Genomic DNA, 17,046 nt, shown 5'->3' on the forward strand with positions numbered 1-17,046 from the left:
CTTGTCATAGCTGTAGAGGAGAGAGCAATAGTGACTTACTATTGGCAGCCATCCTTCTTTCCCTCTCATGTATTCCTTCTCATTTAGCAATTGCCATCAGTTCTGGACAACCCATGAAAAAGTCACCAGGTCGGCAATTTTACGTTTTCCAGCATGCCATTATTACCAGTGTGTTAGGAACTGAGTTTCTGAGTTAGATACCAAAGATACCAAATGTGTACTAAGATTATGTAATGTTCTCATCAGGTTGCGTCTTTTTGCTAAAGGAAAAGATCCTCTTTTGGGCAATCCCTATGCTTTTTATAGAATAGCAGTGTTAAAAAAAGGGTTGCTAAATTTTAGTGCCTACAACCGTGTGAGCATTTAAATGTGTCTATTCCCAGATGAGAACCAGCATTAACAATGAGTTAGCTTTTAGACTGTAAATTCCACCAACGCAAGCCATAAAAGAAAGAAAGAAAAGAAATCAAGAAATAAGCAGCAAAGTTCTTCAGTGCCTTGTCTGTGCTCCATACAATTGTTCTTTATTCTGGCTACCTTTTACTCCCTCCCACTGCCCAGATGTTTGCACTTGCAGCCATGAGTAACTGCTTTAAAAAATCAAGGGAATCTGGAAATCTGTAAAGTGAATGGATCAGAAATTTACAAAAGGGGTTCTTATAACTACAGAACTACAGAAGTCATGTTGATTTTTTCCCCTCTGAAGAAAATGTGTCAAACTGGAAAATTACCACTGCATCATATACAGATTACTACTTAAGAACTAATTTCCCAAATGTAGATTCCACCTAACCAGTTCTTCTTTACTACTGCACCTTTTTATTTTCTCTGAAACAATTTCTTATCTGATAATTGTTTCAGATTGTTTAATTATTTTCATCCTGACTGTTCTCTCAGTGGTGATAGCTGCAATCACAGCAGCCAATCTGGTTTTTCACGGCTCTGACACAGACAAAGCAGCCTGCTGGACCACAGCTTACTTGATCCACACATGGTGCTGCTCTGCTGCAAATGTTTATGTAATCCTGTAAGTCTCTTCTGGATTTCTCAGTGAAAACTGACAAAGTGCAGTGTTCAGTATGTCTGTATAGTTTTTCCTCAGTTGTGGTCTCAGCAGCCATAGCCTTTGGTGACTCTTTGAGTCACCAAAGAGATGGGATTTTCAGTTATGTCCCAAAGAACCTTAGACCTCCACTGAGACATGGCATTTGCAACAACTCTGGAAAACTTCTGAGCTCCTGTAGCTTGATATCACAAAACCATGTAAATATAAAGAACCTATTTGAGATAATTTGCAGTGACTACTAAAATTCACTTGTAAGTTCCTCTCCGAATCCTGTTCATTTGGACTTTTGTTACACAGCGTGTTCAGAATCCTATCTAATTTCCATTTGTTTGGGGCATAGTTTTTTACCATGCCTGCTAATTAAAAGCTATGCAATTTTTCTCATTAACAGCCTTAACCAGTCAAAAAGACCTTTGTGCCAACATTTTCACCAACTGGTGTACTGTTGTGTTCATTTTACCTTAACTTTTTAAGTGCATGATGCAGCTCTTTGATTTCTTCCTCTTTGCTCATCACCCATTCCAAGTCCACATTGCAGTGTTATTCCTGGTTTCTAGTTTGCTTGGAAACTGTCATGCCACTGTCTTAAATAGCCAATGTACTACTGATGTGGTTCATTAGGAACTAATGTCTAGGTCTCAGAAAAGCAATAGGTTTGAGCAGCAGTACTGGAGGCAGAGCTGGTAACAGTCATAGTAGCTACAGGAAGAGGCTAAGGAATGAATTGGACATTCTACCCATCTGCAAAATGGCTTGCCCTACTACCCAGCTTAGCCTTGTCAGGCTGTCAATATTGTGCAAGGACCCCAGGCAATTGTTGTGGTTGTTTGCCCTCAAGTACTGCTGAGAGTCATTTGGCATTTTGACACTGAAGTTGGCAGTCTGGTGTTGAAGAATGGATCCTTCAGAAACATGGTAAGGTTTCATCACTGTCAGCTGACATCTGCCAGCTGAAGATCTGTTGCTCAGTACTCAGGAGACAGATGAAGTTTCAAAAGCTGAAGATGGAAATTTTCTCTTTTCTCTTACCTACTTAGAGGAGTAGGTGAGAATTTAAACTCGTGGGGACAGGATATTTTTAGTATTGTATTTTAGTAACTTCTATTGACTACTTGTCCTCCTGCATTTGCTCTTCCCACTTCACCCATATCTTTCTGTCCCTGGTGCAATGACACACACCTGATGGAAGCATGCATCCTGCTTTCACACTCCCAGAGCCAGCAGCCTGCTAAGGAATTGACACAATATTTTTTGAGACAAGCATCTTCAGTCTCCAGAGGAAGGCTGATGACCCAGGGCCTGCAAACATTCTCTTCTGAGTTTTGAACTTTTGTTTACAAAAGTAAGCTAAGGAGGAGAACATATCAAAAATAGAAAACTATCTACATGTTTGCACCAAAATTACCTGGCAAGAACAGAGTTGTGGGGCTACTGACTTTGTTGTGCAATCCTGTCATTCCAGGAATGTTAATCATTCTGAAATATGTTAAGATTCTAGGATAGAAAGTGTCACTTACTCAGTAGACTTGGTGTGGAACTGCACAACTACCCTGTGGACAGGCTGGAGATTGGGTCTACTGAAATTTTCTTCAAAGGATGCCTTTGAAGTAGCATGGTAAGCATCAGTTATATCAGAGACGTACATTATGTTGAAACTCCATTGCAGTGCATATCTGAGGCATATTTGTGAAGTCTCAAGCTCTCTGGCCAACCTAAACACTTTGTGACAAATGACTTCAAGCATGTACTTTTTCTAGGGATATTCTTTGCAGAAGAGGAAACTCAAAATTAGTATTTTCCCAAAGGCTAGGTCCTTTCCTAGCAGAAGGAAAAGAGTCTAGAAAATCAATTGGAACATAATATTAATTCAGCTGGCATAATTCCTCTTTCAAATCAACCTTCTGATGGCTTAAGACAGTGAGCTCTGCTTGTATGTTTGCTGGATTTCATATTTTGTCACCTGAAGTTAGTTATATAGAGGTTTTTCCAACATAAATGATTCTGTGGTTGTGTGATATCGATATTCTGATACTAGTTACTGCAGGAAAAGTAGTCCACAACTTTCTTTGTTCTGAGTCTAAATCTGCTCAAGAGTAGTGAGAGATTATCGAATTAATCATTGTACCTGATTACTAGTATATAATACAATTGATCTACTGAGGTAATGGGGCAGATGAATGATAATCAAGCAATGACAGCTGTATCTTCTAGCATCCAATCTTTCATGTAGGTGTCATTTGCATCTAAGCCTTTACCATGTGAATACTGGTGGATAGGATTTTCGTCCTGTTCATGTCCTGTTACATCGATGCTGTCAAAATATTCTTTAAAAAAATGTCATTTATTAGTGCCCTGGTTTCTTGAAAAGTGTTTAGAAGGGAGAATACCTGTTGTGAGTATTACTTCAGAGAACAAACCCCAAATCTGATGGCAGAATTCTATTCTAACTGTAGCCTAGAACAAATACAATCAGTTTGGGCTATCATAACAGTCTGAGACCTTCAATGACTTTCAATGACATCTAAGCATCTGACTCTTATTTGTGCCTATTTGTAGTTTGGGTTTTCTTTTTCTAAGAATATCGTCACTAGAATGAAACTATGAAAAAAAGCTTCCTGTTCATACAGGCACTTGTGAGTAATGCAGGCAGTGCAAACTTGAAGCAACAAAACCCTATTAAGACTCTATCTTCTCTGTTCTTTTTGTGTAATACCCAGCCTTACACACCAAAACTACATTAAAAGGACATCACTGGGGTTGAATCCTCAAGTATACAAGATTAGGAAATGAAAACTACTCATATGCAAACAGAATTTGATACCTCTTTTTTTCAGATTATAATAAAATTATTAATCACATGATCACAGAGTGATTTCTACCAGACCCTTATTTTATGTGCAAAAAGGTCAGGTGCAGACTTCACTGCACTCTTTAGTATCCTCATCTATGATCCTGGTTTTCAACTTGTATCCCAACACCCCAGCAAATCTCTTTTGTTTCTTTTTGTCTCCTATTGAAGCAATTAATAGGATAATAGAATTAACAACTCACCATTGTTAATTCCAGTATCCATTTGTACCTGGGCTTGATTAGAGAAGAATAACCGGTTTAGAAAAACTCAGTTTTGTTCCTGCAGTAGTGAAAAGAAGAGGAAAATAGTTTTTTTTTTAAAAATCATTTGCTGTCAGGGACAAGCAGACGCAAAGTCTGGTAATGATTCCAAGGAGAGTGAGCTTTCTTAGCTGCTTGTTAGTCAAGGAAGAAGCAGAGGTCTGAGCTTCCTTTATGGATATATATTCTTTAAGGTTGTAGCTGTTCCTTTTTATCTAACCCTACTAAGCACATATGGATTTTTGAAGGCTCACTTAAGAAAAATCCTTTTTTTTATGCTCCCACATAAAATGTCCCACTCTGTCAATGTTCCGTAGCAGAATTCTGAAAAGATTTATAAACTGTCACTAAATTTGAGGCCCCAGTTGCTGATCACCCAGTAGTAAGTGTCCCATCACCTCTCAAACTTATCACAGATTATACTGCAGAAAGAGAACTTGCAACTAGTCCTTCCTTCCAATGAGCTAATTGATAAAAATGTGGTAAGACTCCTATATTTAAGCCAAGTGATTGTCATAACAAAGCTCCCAGTGTATTTGGCATAAAGCCCACTCTCAAGGAGCTTGATCTGGGAGAAGGTAAGAAAATACAGAACCTCCTGCTGATGATCATTTGTCTTGGCTGCATCTATTTTTCATTTGGTTATGCTGAGTGGAAGATGGTGGGAAAAAGTTTCAAAAAGCCATTGCCATCAAGTCTGATAATGGAAAAATCTCTCGAGTTATACCCCCTCACTGGAACTGTTGTAATATCATGGTGATATAGAAACAATGAAGTAAAACACTTGGAAATGTTTTCAAAATGGGCAAAGGGCCAGTATAATTTCTTATTCCAGCACTGAGATCTTGTGTGTTGGTTAGAGAAGTGTTTAAAATTATTTTCCCTCTCTGTAGATGAAACTCTTGCTTTAATCGACTTAAACACAAGCTGATTTCATTATAATTGGGTCATTTCTTTTGGGTGATGCAGGAACTGTGAATTCTGACACCATCCATGGTAGCAAAAGCTTATTCCTTTCCTCAGTACACAATCTGATATAGACTGCAATTTTAGAGAAAGTAGCAATGCTAGCACCTGTGTGGCTGCCAAGGTCTGAAATACAAGTACACACATAGCGTGTAAAATATCTATTGAATTTGTTGGGCATTTTTTGTGTCTGATGCTGGATTCCTTCAATGTCACCTTCAGACTTTGAAGGTCTGTCCTTTTCCTGGCCTTGTCTGCTTGGCCTCGAGTGTGTCTGACAGCTTTAGTTTCACCTAAATAAATGGAAAACCCCCCACCATGTCAGGATACAGTCTGAATCACAGAATAGTGAAGTGCTAAAATACTACTCTGAAAAAGAGGTGTTTAATGTTGACAGGTTCATTGGCACTAGTATTGGTCTTGCCTTGTTGCTTGACCTTAGCATCAACTTCCCTGTAACTGCTGTTGAGACTGAGGAGGATTATCCTTTTGTTACTGACAGTTTCACTGCTGAGATGGGGTGACCTTTCCTATTCTTTTGCCAGTGCAGCAAGTCCAGATCATAGCTCACAACTTCTGAAATGTCAGCAAGAACACAGAAACTTTCTTTAGCATTGACAGTCTTGGACAGAGAGCTGGATGCTGCTCACGGTCACATCTCATCCCAGTAAAAGAACATTTTAGTTTATTCACAGTACACTTTAAGATATACAGCCACTTACGGCCACTAAATGAGTTCATGTTTATATGCTTAGCTGTTCAGACTCTGCTCCCTGTTTATATTCAGAAGCATGTACATATATTTCCATTGAGCTTTTGTCTGACATGGACATGTCAATTTTGTTAAACTGTCAGAAAAGATTCATACTGGGCATTCTTACTGTTGCAATGGCCTAAAGGAAAAAAGCTTGAGTCATTAGATAGGATCTGGGGTTTATTTTACCCTCTCTTCATTTGACAGTAGCAGCTATAATGCATTTCTGCTTTCTAGAGAAACCCTCCTAGAAAATATTTTAAAAATAGCCCCCATTGGAAAAAATACAGAAGTTCTAGGATTTGAACGATAATTATTGTCTTTTATTTCTGGCCAAAAATTTTCCTGTTTGACTCATTAGGTAGTGATTCTCATAAATAAGTTTGGGGTAATTTCCTTTGCCACGGTACCTACTTTTAATCCAGGAACTTTTTTATACAGATTCTAAAGGCCTGACCATTGATACAAAACTTCAAGTGTTGATATCATACATTAACTTGTAATAACATCTATCCATTTTATTTTTGTTTACATTTTATATTTACACTTACTCTTTAGTCCTGTATTGGTTGTTTTTTGTTTTTGTTTTTTTTTTTTAATTCAGACTTACAAGAGCTTTAATATAAAATCAGCATAAATGTGACAAAGGCCAGATGTGTTACTACTGACAATCTGGGTACCTAAGGAAGCAATCCAAGCATTCATATGGCACCCTCCAAACATGCCTAACCCACCGAGTCGGGGACATTAGAGCTGACAAACAATACTGGTCATGAAGGACATTGCTTGTACTGCATGGAACTTGATGGACATCTTAACATTGTTTATGGAATCATTATTAGGCTTACTGTTGTTGATTGTCTGAAGAGGCTGTTTCACTGTGGGAATAATTCATTTGTCACAGGTATTTTCTGAGTTCATATAACTGGCAGTTATTCCTACTTTCTGGCACAAACACTCTGTCAGTGATTGAATAATCCTTCCTGCTCTCTTAAAAAAAGACACCATTCTTCAAACTACTGTAAGGCCAGTTTTCTTTCTAATTAGCATCCTGGCTCTGGGGAGTGCTGTATTGGTAATACTTTCAGAAGTTAATGAAGCTGTTCTGGAAACAATTAAACCTTCCATGTATAAAACAGGTGCTTCTAATGGAAAAAAAGGTCTTGTTTTGAACAGGTAGAGTATCCAATTTTTCACCAGATAGTGAAAGGTGTCCTTGGATGAATTGAAATCTAAATGTGTAAGGCTAAGACTGGAGCAGTAATACATTCTGTGCTTTAATACTTCCTGAAAGGCTGGCAGATATTAATTATACAGGTCTACAATTCATTTAAGATTTTTCATAGTCTCAGCATTCATACTGGAGGGCAATAAATGGAGAAGTGTAACAAAAGAAACACAGTAACAAGAGAGAGACACTATATCCACTGTTTGCTTGGGAGAGAGGCAGAGCAGTCAAACAGGAACAATTATTGAGAAAGAAGATCATAAAAGTCTGGGTATATAAACGTGCATATTTGTTTTCCCAGAACACTGACTGGGACATAAAGGACAGTTCAGCTTGGATACCACTGAAATCAGTGCAGCTGCTCCACTGACTTCGACTTACCTTGATTTAGGCTTAGGAGCACCTGCATCAGTTTCACCTTCCTTGCCAGTGAAGTTCAAAATTGTTTTAAAGTTTGTCCAATGCTGTATTTCTTTCCCAGAAGATTTTGTAAAGGGAATGATTCATGTTAACACAGAATAGTTACGCCACTGTTAATAATCCAGAATTTCACTGCAAACAGCACAGGTGTGAAGATTCCTTTGTTCAACAAACAAACAAACAAACAAACAAACAAACAAACCAACCAAAACAGCATTCACCACTTTTTTTTTTTTTTTTTTAGGATGCAGGTATGCATTGTGAAGAGCTCTGGAAACACTGGCACTGATATTATCAAGTACGAAATTAAGTCTTTTCTAAGTTATGTATGTCACACTAGCAAAATAGAAATCAATTTTGTCTATAAGTAGAAATACAATATTGACTTGACCATGGTAGGCCCAAACTTAAAAAAGTACTATCAACCTGAAATCAGATTAACTTCATAAAATAAAGTTGCATCATATTTATTCTGCATATCTTCACTAGTTTTTATTGTCCAAATAAACAAACAACCCCCCCTCAACTATTCTCTAAATGACTGAATCACAACAAATGGAAAGTAGTAAATAACAGCAATGAAAAAAAAATCCACAGAGTTCTGTCAGAGATACAAAGTAAACAAACAGGAAAATACCCCTTTCATTAACATTTTCCTTGTTATAGGGCATAATACTACCTAAGACTTTAGTATGGATGTTTACCTTTTTACAGCTAGAAGTAAACTGAACTCTGGGAGAAACCACTATGAAAATGAAAAAAGTCAACATAGGAAATCAGTCTATTGCCTGAAATCTATTTTGGTATAGAAGAGAAATAATTTCTGTAATAAAAACTAGATTTCCTTTGCATTTGTAAAGTTATAGGTTTTCATGATGTTTTCTACTTATTTAAAGGCACTCAGTTTACCAGTCTTTATTTTGTTTCCAGTTTCTATAACCCCATGGAATCTGAATCTTGCTCTGACTTTCTTGGGTTTTGTTGATTTTTCTTTTTTCTGATACATGCACAGGAAAATCTCCATTAAATTTTAATTTACTGCCCATTGTGGACAGCATATGTAACAGAGCTTCCACTCTATGCTCAAGAACTGGGAATTTATTTTTCCAGAGTAGATTAAATTTTACTTCTTGTTTGAAAGCCTTTTTCTACTACAAAATATGTCAGGCAGCCTGTTCTGCAGTAGTCCTGTATTTATTGTAAAGGCAGATGATAACAAGAATCTCAAGGGTTAGGGCTTGCTTCAGACTTTTGGTCTTGCTTTTTATGCTCTGATACTATTAACAGTTGAGCAATTTAGCATCTAGAAGAGCAGCAATTCATAAACAGAATCACAACCTTCTGTGGATCAGTTAACACAATCCAGCCAGTCTGCTAAATCAGATTTGAATTTCTGTTCCCCGTGAGAACACCCTGAATGGTTGATTTTATGAAAAGCAGCTATTTCATCAACTCCACATGAAAGAAGGCAATGGAGAACGTAGCTTTGTCCATGTGTATCCCATATCTTGAGTGTGACACGGCAGCATCTACCTCACAAGGTATTTAAAATGCTGAATAACCACAGGACTGCGTGTGCAGGAACGGGGAGAGACCACTTTCCTGTTTTTCAGGAATGTTCTAGCTTCTATTTCAGCTGGCACATAACACACTATTAGAGTAGTAATGCACTTTTTGGTCACCTCCTGAACAAAGCACTGTCCTTTTTTCTTGAAAGACCTCATGGTGGTTGAATTCAGCTAGAAAAATGAAACAACTGTAAGAACGTAAAAAGGACTTCACTGGTGTTAAACATCAGATTAACTTCATGCAGTAAGCTTGAATCCTTGTGGGCCTTACACCTCCCTTTCATATCAAATGGTTATATTGGAAGTAATTTTGTTCTTTTCAACAAAACCCACATAAATCTGCAAGTGTTTGGGATCTTGTAAACAGACTTAATACTATTTTACTTACTGATGTTCTGGGGTAGTGAAAATACCATAACCTGTTTGAAGTTGTGTACTGTTATGCCTTTATCTTTTGTTCCAGTAAGGAAAAAATGAGACCAAATATTTATGTGATGATTTTACATCAGTATAACTCTATCATGTAACAATATCTCAACATTGACATGTTTCTATTAAAAAATGAAGGGTCTGGTTTACAAAATTTTTAAATAGGACTGTTAAAACTTTAAGTTTTTTTGACCTTATGAAATGATCTTTTTTTAAAAAAACAAACCCTATATGCTTCACATTTCTATAGGTTTTGCTTTTTTGTTTTCTTTAAAATGCAAATAGACACCTCCCTCCAGAACCTGTGTAGTTTCTAGAGAAACCTTCCTCCTAGCTGAATGAAATCTGAAGTGCAAATATTTGCATCTAGTTTCTTCTACCTGTCCTTGGCATAAGTATCCTTCTGCGTTGCTTGTTTATGTCCAAAGCAATCGCCACTTCAGGATTTTCAAGGACAAAGACTGATAGAGCAATTTTTATTATGGATATGAAAAAGATTACTTGCTTATAAACACAATTTCTGAAAAACTCTATCTTCAGAGGTAGTCACTCCTCCTGTCCTTGTTAGGTTTTATAATCTGGTGGTAACCATTCTCAGCTAGAGTCTCTGACAAACATTCTCTGGGTTTGGACAACTGTTGTCCATTTCTGAGCAGGTCACCAACCTGAAGGATGCAGAGCAATTTTAAGCAAGACATTTTATTTCCACGTGAAGTTCCATCATTTGTCATGCACGGTGGCACATTAGGTAATCCTAATAATCCATGCTGCTCTTAAAACCTAAGACTTTTTGTGGGTGCTGAGAGTTCCCTGCTCGAACAGAAGATAAGAACATTAAGAACCTGAAGAAATTGTTCAATATTTTGTAGGATCAGACTTTGACAACTTATTAGTTTTCAAGATATAGCATGAAACTAAAGAATGTGGAACTGCAGAGAATTCCAATAACAGGCAGTAGATAATCGAGTTTTATTAATAATGAAGCTATATACACACAATCCTATTTCCTCCTCCATACTTCCCCAGCAATTCGTTCATTGTGACTGTCACCAAAGCAGTTGCAATCCTTCAACAGCGCAAGAAAACATTATTACTTGAAGGCTGATCCTATAGCTTCACTTAAGAGAAAGGAGAGAATTAGTTAGTTTAGTATAGCTCATTTCTGACTTTGATTTGCTCATGAAAAAAACAAGCACAATAGAGACCAACCTGTATGTTACTGCAGCTTCTCCAGAAAATTCTTCATATCAGAACTAAATTATTTTTACAGATAAGCAGAGCTATTTTTTTTCTGCAAAATGCTCTCCTAGTTGTCACAATATGTCAAAATTTGCAGTTAGTAACACTTACATTACATCACTGGCATGTTCAACTTTGTGATTTACTTCAGTTCATCCGATACCACTCTTGATTAAAGCATCAGGAAGTGGATGCTGCTGGCAGCAGAATACTAAGCTTGATGGTCCAACACTTTAATCAAGTCTAGCAAATACTACCATGCTTTGAACAACCTGTTCAATAGTTCACAATATTTTCATACAGTATATTGAAAAGCATAATTTCTGCCCACAATAAAGCAACTTCTGCATGACTTATAGCATTTAAGCAGTTGATGTAATGGGAGAAATTAGCATCTGTGGTATCTTCTAAAGAACAACACTTTTCTCTTAAGCTATTCCCTTAGTCCCCTAGCAGAAGAAAACAGTAAATACTGATTACTAACCCTATTATTCATACTTCTGATTATTTACATTGTTACTCAAAGCACGTGTATACTTTGCTTCCTCTTCCATTCTAAGAACAGATCAGTGCATTTCTAGAGTCAGACTGTACGCACATTTGCTCATTTCTGTTCTCCTTGCACACTCCTCTTGGAATTTCATGCACCCTCTCCAAACATACGCACAGGTTATCATATGGTCCTCTTAGTATGCTAACATATTGCAACAATCCATTTTTACACCGCTAATGAAGTGAAATAAAAATGATTAATAACAATAACGGGGAAAAAAAAGCGCGTTGATGGTTGCTCTATACCCACAGGGGAAAAACAAAATTAAAAAAAAATTATAAAAAAGAAAAGCAAAAATAAGGTGCGCTTATCACTTCACTCTCGGCAGCTGCCAGCACGCAGGGACACATCGCAGGGACACGCTCCGCCACACTTAAGCCAAAAGCCGTGATATTTATTCATTCCTGACGCGGTTTCGCCGGTCGGAGTCGGGTCTTCCCCCTCCGGGCGCTCACGCTGAAGGCCAGGCGCCGCCTCGTCCCCCCGACGGGCACCAGCGCCCGAGGCGGGGGCCGGGCCGGGCCGCCCCGCACTTCCCCGCGCCAGGCCGGTGCTCGGGACCGCTGGGCGGGCGGGGAGCGGCGGGGGCGGGGCGCGGTCCCCGTGCGGGGCCGGCTGTGCCCCAGCAGCCCCCCCGGCGGGACGGCTGTGAGAGCGCAGGGGCGCGGGCAGCCCGTCCCGGCCCCCTCCGCCCTGCCCAGGTGTAGCGGCCCGGGGCGCCCCGCGGCGCGGGCGGGCGGTGCGCGCCGGCGGCCGCCGCTGGTTGGGCGCTGTGCGCCTGTCGCTGGGCGGCGTGTGAGCGGGATGGCCCCGCCTCGGCCCCGCGCCTCCGCCCGCCCAGGCACAGACATGACACAGACACACAGTCGCTGCAGCCGCCGCTGAGCCAGCCCGGGGCAGCGCGGCGGCAGCGGGCACACGGCTCCCGGCACTCGCGGACCGGCAGCGGCGGCCGCCCCCGCGCCCGGCTCCTCCTCGGCCCCGCCGGGCGTGTAGCCGCGGCCCCGAGACCCGCAGGGGGCAGCCTGGCACCGGGCGCCGGAGGGAGCCGGCGGGGGAAGGCTGGCAGCGGGGAAGGGGCGGGAGGCAAGGAAGGAAGGAAGGGGAAGGGGGCAGCCTGGCACTCAGAGTCGGAGGCGGCCGCCAGGCACGGGCACGGAGCGAGCCCGGGCGGAGCGCGGCACCCAGCGGTCGCTGATGTCGGGCCGGCAGCAGTAGCAACGACCGCGGCGGTGCCGGAGGGAGCCTCCGTGCTCGGCTCCACGGTGCCGGTGACCTTCCCAGAGCTGCTCGCCAGGCCGGGGCAGGGCCTCCTTTCCCCGCGGAGACTGTGCACCAGGCCCCGGGGAGAGGACAGGAGGCTGGGCCGGAATCCCCCGTCGCCCACGGGTCCTCCTGGCCGCCGGCGGGGCCTGTGCGCCGCGCGGTTCGCCGCCGGCGAAAGGGGCGGGGGAAGGCGAGCGGGACGGACAGGCGGACGGGGCCGGGCTGCACCTCGGGACAGCGCGGAGCGGGCAGGCCCCGGAGAGAGCTGAGCTGGGCGGCGGAGGAGGCGGCCACCTCGGCGGCGCATCCCGGGAAGAGTCGGGACCTCCCCACCGCCCTCCTCCTCCCTCCACCGTCAGCAGCTCCTCGTCCCGCGGAGAGTGGAGCCGCCAGTGCCGCCCCGGCTGTGGCCCGCTGGCTGACACCTCCGGAGCGCGGGGTTGCGGGCACGGAGCTGGAGCTGCCCGCCTGGAGCGGAGGAGGGGGAAGGACCGCTTGCCTGCGCGGAGCAGCGGGCGCTGAGCGCCCGTCCCGGCGGCCCGGGAGCCACCCGGGGAAGGTAAGAGCCTTCTCGTTGAGCTTGTGCTGCTTTTAGAGGCGAGGGGCGGGGGAGGGCAAGGAACAATCGATGAGTGTCTCCCTTCCAGCAGCCCGTGAAGGGGAGAGGGCACCCAAGTCCAGAGGGCCAGGCTGGCAGCTTTATCTCCTGGATTTTAATCCCCATCAGATCCGGAGTTGAAGAGATGCTCGGGCGGAGGCGCGCGTGTCGCTTCCCGGCACAAAGGGGCACGTCCCCCTGCCGAGGGAGGTTACCCCGCCCGGCTCGGACCCCGCTCCCCTCGCCAGTCCGCTCGCTGGCCCCGCGCCGCACGCCGCTCTCCTCGGCCGGGATGTGCTCCCGCTCCTGGGGGCTCCAGCCGGGGGGCAGCGGGTCCGGGTAAGGAAGGCGGGCTGCGCTCCGGCGTCCGGGAGAGCCCGGGGCTGGTGTCCGCTGCCGGGCGGGTGGGAGGGAGTCGCGACGTGGGGTGTGAGCGCTCTGCCCGCGGCGAGCCTGCTCCGGGAGCCGGCCCGGCGGAACGGGACCCGCGGGGCAGAGCTGGAGTTTGGCTGGGACGCCGAGGCGAGCAGGGTGGCTTCCCCATCCCCCGCCAGCGTCCCCAGCAAGCCTTCTGCCCAGGAAGCTCCCCTTTGGGAAGGCTTCTGCTATCACCTCCTGTACAAGAACTGTGTCATTTAGATCATTAATCCCTGCGCACCGGGGGATGGGGGGAAAATAGCAACTTGCGGCCCTGTGGAGGTGACGTGAAGTTTGACAATGCCTTATGTAACACTTTTTGGAGAGATTCCTAGCTTTTCTGCTGTGCCCAGTTTTAGTTTTAGAAAGCAAGTAAATTTTGTTCTTTGCAGAGCATCAGATAAGCGATATTTATTTGGGTTTTCACCTAAGTACAGTGTCCTGCTTTGTTCAACTTAGAACAGGGGTACTGCTAAACAGCAAGTTAAGCCTACTTTTTTTCCAACGTGCGTTTTTTTAAAACTGAAAATTAGCCAATGGAGGCATCTGAACAGTTGTTATAAGGTCTTACATTTTTCTGTATGTATTGTACATGTTTTTTATAGGACTCTTAACATGACTACAGGAAACATTTTCACAGCACTGACTGTTGTTTATGTCTTCTGGAAGGTATGGATGCCAGGATGAAAATGACAATAAATCAAATGTTTTTTAAACATTATTAGGGTTTTTTTACACAATATCAGTGCTGGAAGGAACAGAAAGGCACCAGGCTAAACAAAGTACTGTGTTAACACCAGACCTGGCAATTGCCAACAGGTCTATATCTTCTGGATATAGATTAATTTTCTTTGTACAAAATAATTTTTTAAGCTTGTTCAGAAATAGAAACAGCAGGAAATTTGATAAATGGATTGAAAGGTTGCCTAGTTTCCCTGCAGTTTCCTTAAAGGGTTATGCCTTCTGCTGTGGAATAAAAACCCCAAAATGTAGCCTCACACAGAAAGACAGGGTAGTGATTTGCTACTTACTCTTCAGACTGCCAACTGCGAAGGCACACTAGGGGCACTAGTGTGGGTGGGATTTTCCCCCTCATTCAGTGGTGAAAATGCACAGACTGTTCTAATAAGACCGATGAGATTAATTTTTTTTTCTAACCTTCTAGATCTCCATCATTATACTATAAGCTTAGAGGAGAAATTGTATGTATAACTTCAGGTGATGAGTTAAGGGCAGGGGGGATCTTTAACAAAGTCATTCTGCTCCCTCCTGCAGATGGAGATAGGTTATCAAGGTTAGTTTACTTATAAGAACAGGACAATTTAACAAAAAACCCTTACCCCAAATGTCTTCACTGTGTGTCAGTTTTTTAAAATGGAGAAATGTGGAACAAGTATCCCCAGTCTTCTTGAAAACTGCAAATTGCTGATAAGTATTCCAAGTTTGAAATGTGAAATTCTTACTGCTTAGGTGTCCTGTGACGGCCCTTGATCAGAAAGGCTGCAAGTCATGTAAAAGCCGCAGTAACTGCAGAGTCTCTGATGGATAATTGGATTGGTAGGTTGGTTTTGATTTTTTTTTTTTTTTGGCTTTTACTTGCCTGCTGTGGTAGCTGATTCTTTTCCTCTGTCCTGTTGATGTTTAGTTCTCACAATTTTTATGTAGTGTGCAGCATCTTTCCTGTTCAAAGTACATCCCCCCTTGTCAGTTGCTGGTGAGGAAAGCATAGCTTGGAGGTATTTGAATGGCAGTATGTAGCAAGATACTTTTTTTTTTTTTAATATCCAAAATACGCATGACAACTTTTTTTCTTCTTTGTTTAGATGACATAAAAAGATTGTAAGTTTTCTCAGGTCTGGAGAAATATGTACCGGTTTTCTTTGAAGGAGCACTGAAAATAGTGTTACTTATATGTTGAATTCTCTGTGCCAGCTATTCAATCTACAGGAATTCCAAAGTACAGTCCTCAGAAAGCCAAAGTGCAGAACTGTGATGAATGACTGCATGTCTGTTGTCAGACGTTTGATCTGAAATTTCAGTGTGTAGGACTCCAATATTAGTAAAAGTAGTATTCCTTCTGAATGAATTATTTTAGAAAACTAGTAAAACTAGGCATCTCCCATGTGCACTTAACTTGTGGAACTGAAGTAGTGTTAAAAATAATGATTTTGAAAGAACAATTCTCCAAACTCTTGGGAGACTATTTCTTGCTCAAGTATGTGGTTTTTGTTTTTACCTGGGATAAACAATCAGTTGTCAATAGATCCTTACTGGGATACTGTTCTTTTATCTTCTGTCTCATTTATTTATTTTTTTTTAATAGATGCTCTTATAAGAGCAATCTAAAAAAGCCCAAACACATGTAAACACAAAACCAACAAAACTCAAGGTTTTTTTTTCCCCCGTGTTTATAAGGGCAAATAATAGGTAAAATTCATAATCTGACTACAAAGTCTTTGCACTATATGCTAAACTCGACCTACATGCAAGCTCCTAACAATCTCGATGGGAGTGCTTGTCTAGATCCAGAAATGCAATTTTTTTTTTTTAACATGTGCCTTTTTTTCCTGTCTTGTGTGAAAGCCCATGTTAATGAGCTCTTGTCAGCTTTGAAGACCTTTCATCATCTGCATTACAATAAATTAACAAAATATCCGTTTTAAGGCTATGAGATTTCTGGTGTGTCTCTTTCTCCTATAACCTGTCTGTGCTGATAACATTATGATTTGTGTGAGAAGAGAACATAGTGGCCAATGCAAGCTTGTCTTCATTCTCTTCAGAGTTGACTCTATTGGTTATTTGCCTAATGCTGTGGCTAAAGAACTTTCTGAAAAGTGATTTTGTGTAAGGAAACATACACACATGTCCATGTGCACTATTTTTGGTCTGTTTTCTGGGTTTGGCTCATCTTCCTCTTTGTAGTGAATGCTAGCTTTAAAAAGCAACCATTGTTCATTAATGCTGGCTTTAAAAAACAGTCATTGTACATTATCCCACACTTGGCATAATTTAAGAGCTGGAGAGTCAGAAGTACCTCAAGGAAGGTATTTTTACTTTTCCTTTTTGTTTCTCTTTTTCATTGGATCACTAATTTTTCTTTTCCTTGTGATACACCCACCTGAAGATAAGGGTTAAGAAATGAGCTTTGTACCTAGTAGGGATTCATGACTCTTTTAGTGTCACTTGGCTCAGTATTTGAAGGTCTGTCTTGTGTCCTGTCAAAGCTTGTTCAATGCATGGCTGTAGAAGGGGAACAGCAGATAACAAATTCTATGTTATACAGAAGTTGGTTGCTCAAAAATCAAGGAGAAAATTGCTAGAAAGGATTATCCTGGCCTTGGCACTGACTTTGAAGAAATCTGCCAAGGCTGGAATCCTTGTTTAAGTGCCATCTGTGTCAGAATTAGAAGCAAACTGTGTAAAATAGTTCG

At 42.0% G+C, this 17,046-nt stretch overlaps 1 protein-coding gene across 3 annotated transcripts in view; it reads left to right on the forward strand.

The window, feature by feature from the left end:
• Nucleotides 1-12,812: 12,812 nt before the first annotated feature.
• The window catches only part of LARGE1 (LARGE xylosyl- and glucuronyltransferase 1), a 282,849-nt gene continuing 278,615 nt past the window's right edge, over nucleotides 12,813-17,046 (forward strand). For 2 of the 3 annotated variants that reach the window (XM_017823441.1, XM_017823442.1), the window contains exons 1-2: nucleotides 12,813-13,159; nucleotides 15,086-15,172. The gene's annotated coding sequence lies outside the window, so the exon portion shown is untranslated. The remainder of the gene's footprint in view (nucleotides 13,160-15,085; nucleotides 15,173-17,046) is intronic. The other variant, XM_017823440.1, reaches the window with a different exon arrangement.

Source organism: Lepidothrix coronata, unplaced genomic scaffold (assembly GCF_001604755.1).
Source record: "Lepidothrix coronata isolate B3197 unplaced genomic scaffold, Lepidothrix_coronata-1.0 Scaffold102, whole genome shotgun sequence".
Taxonomy (NCBI): Eukaryota; Metazoa; Chordata; class Aves; order Passeriformes; family Pipridae; genus Lepidothrix; species Lepidothrix coronata.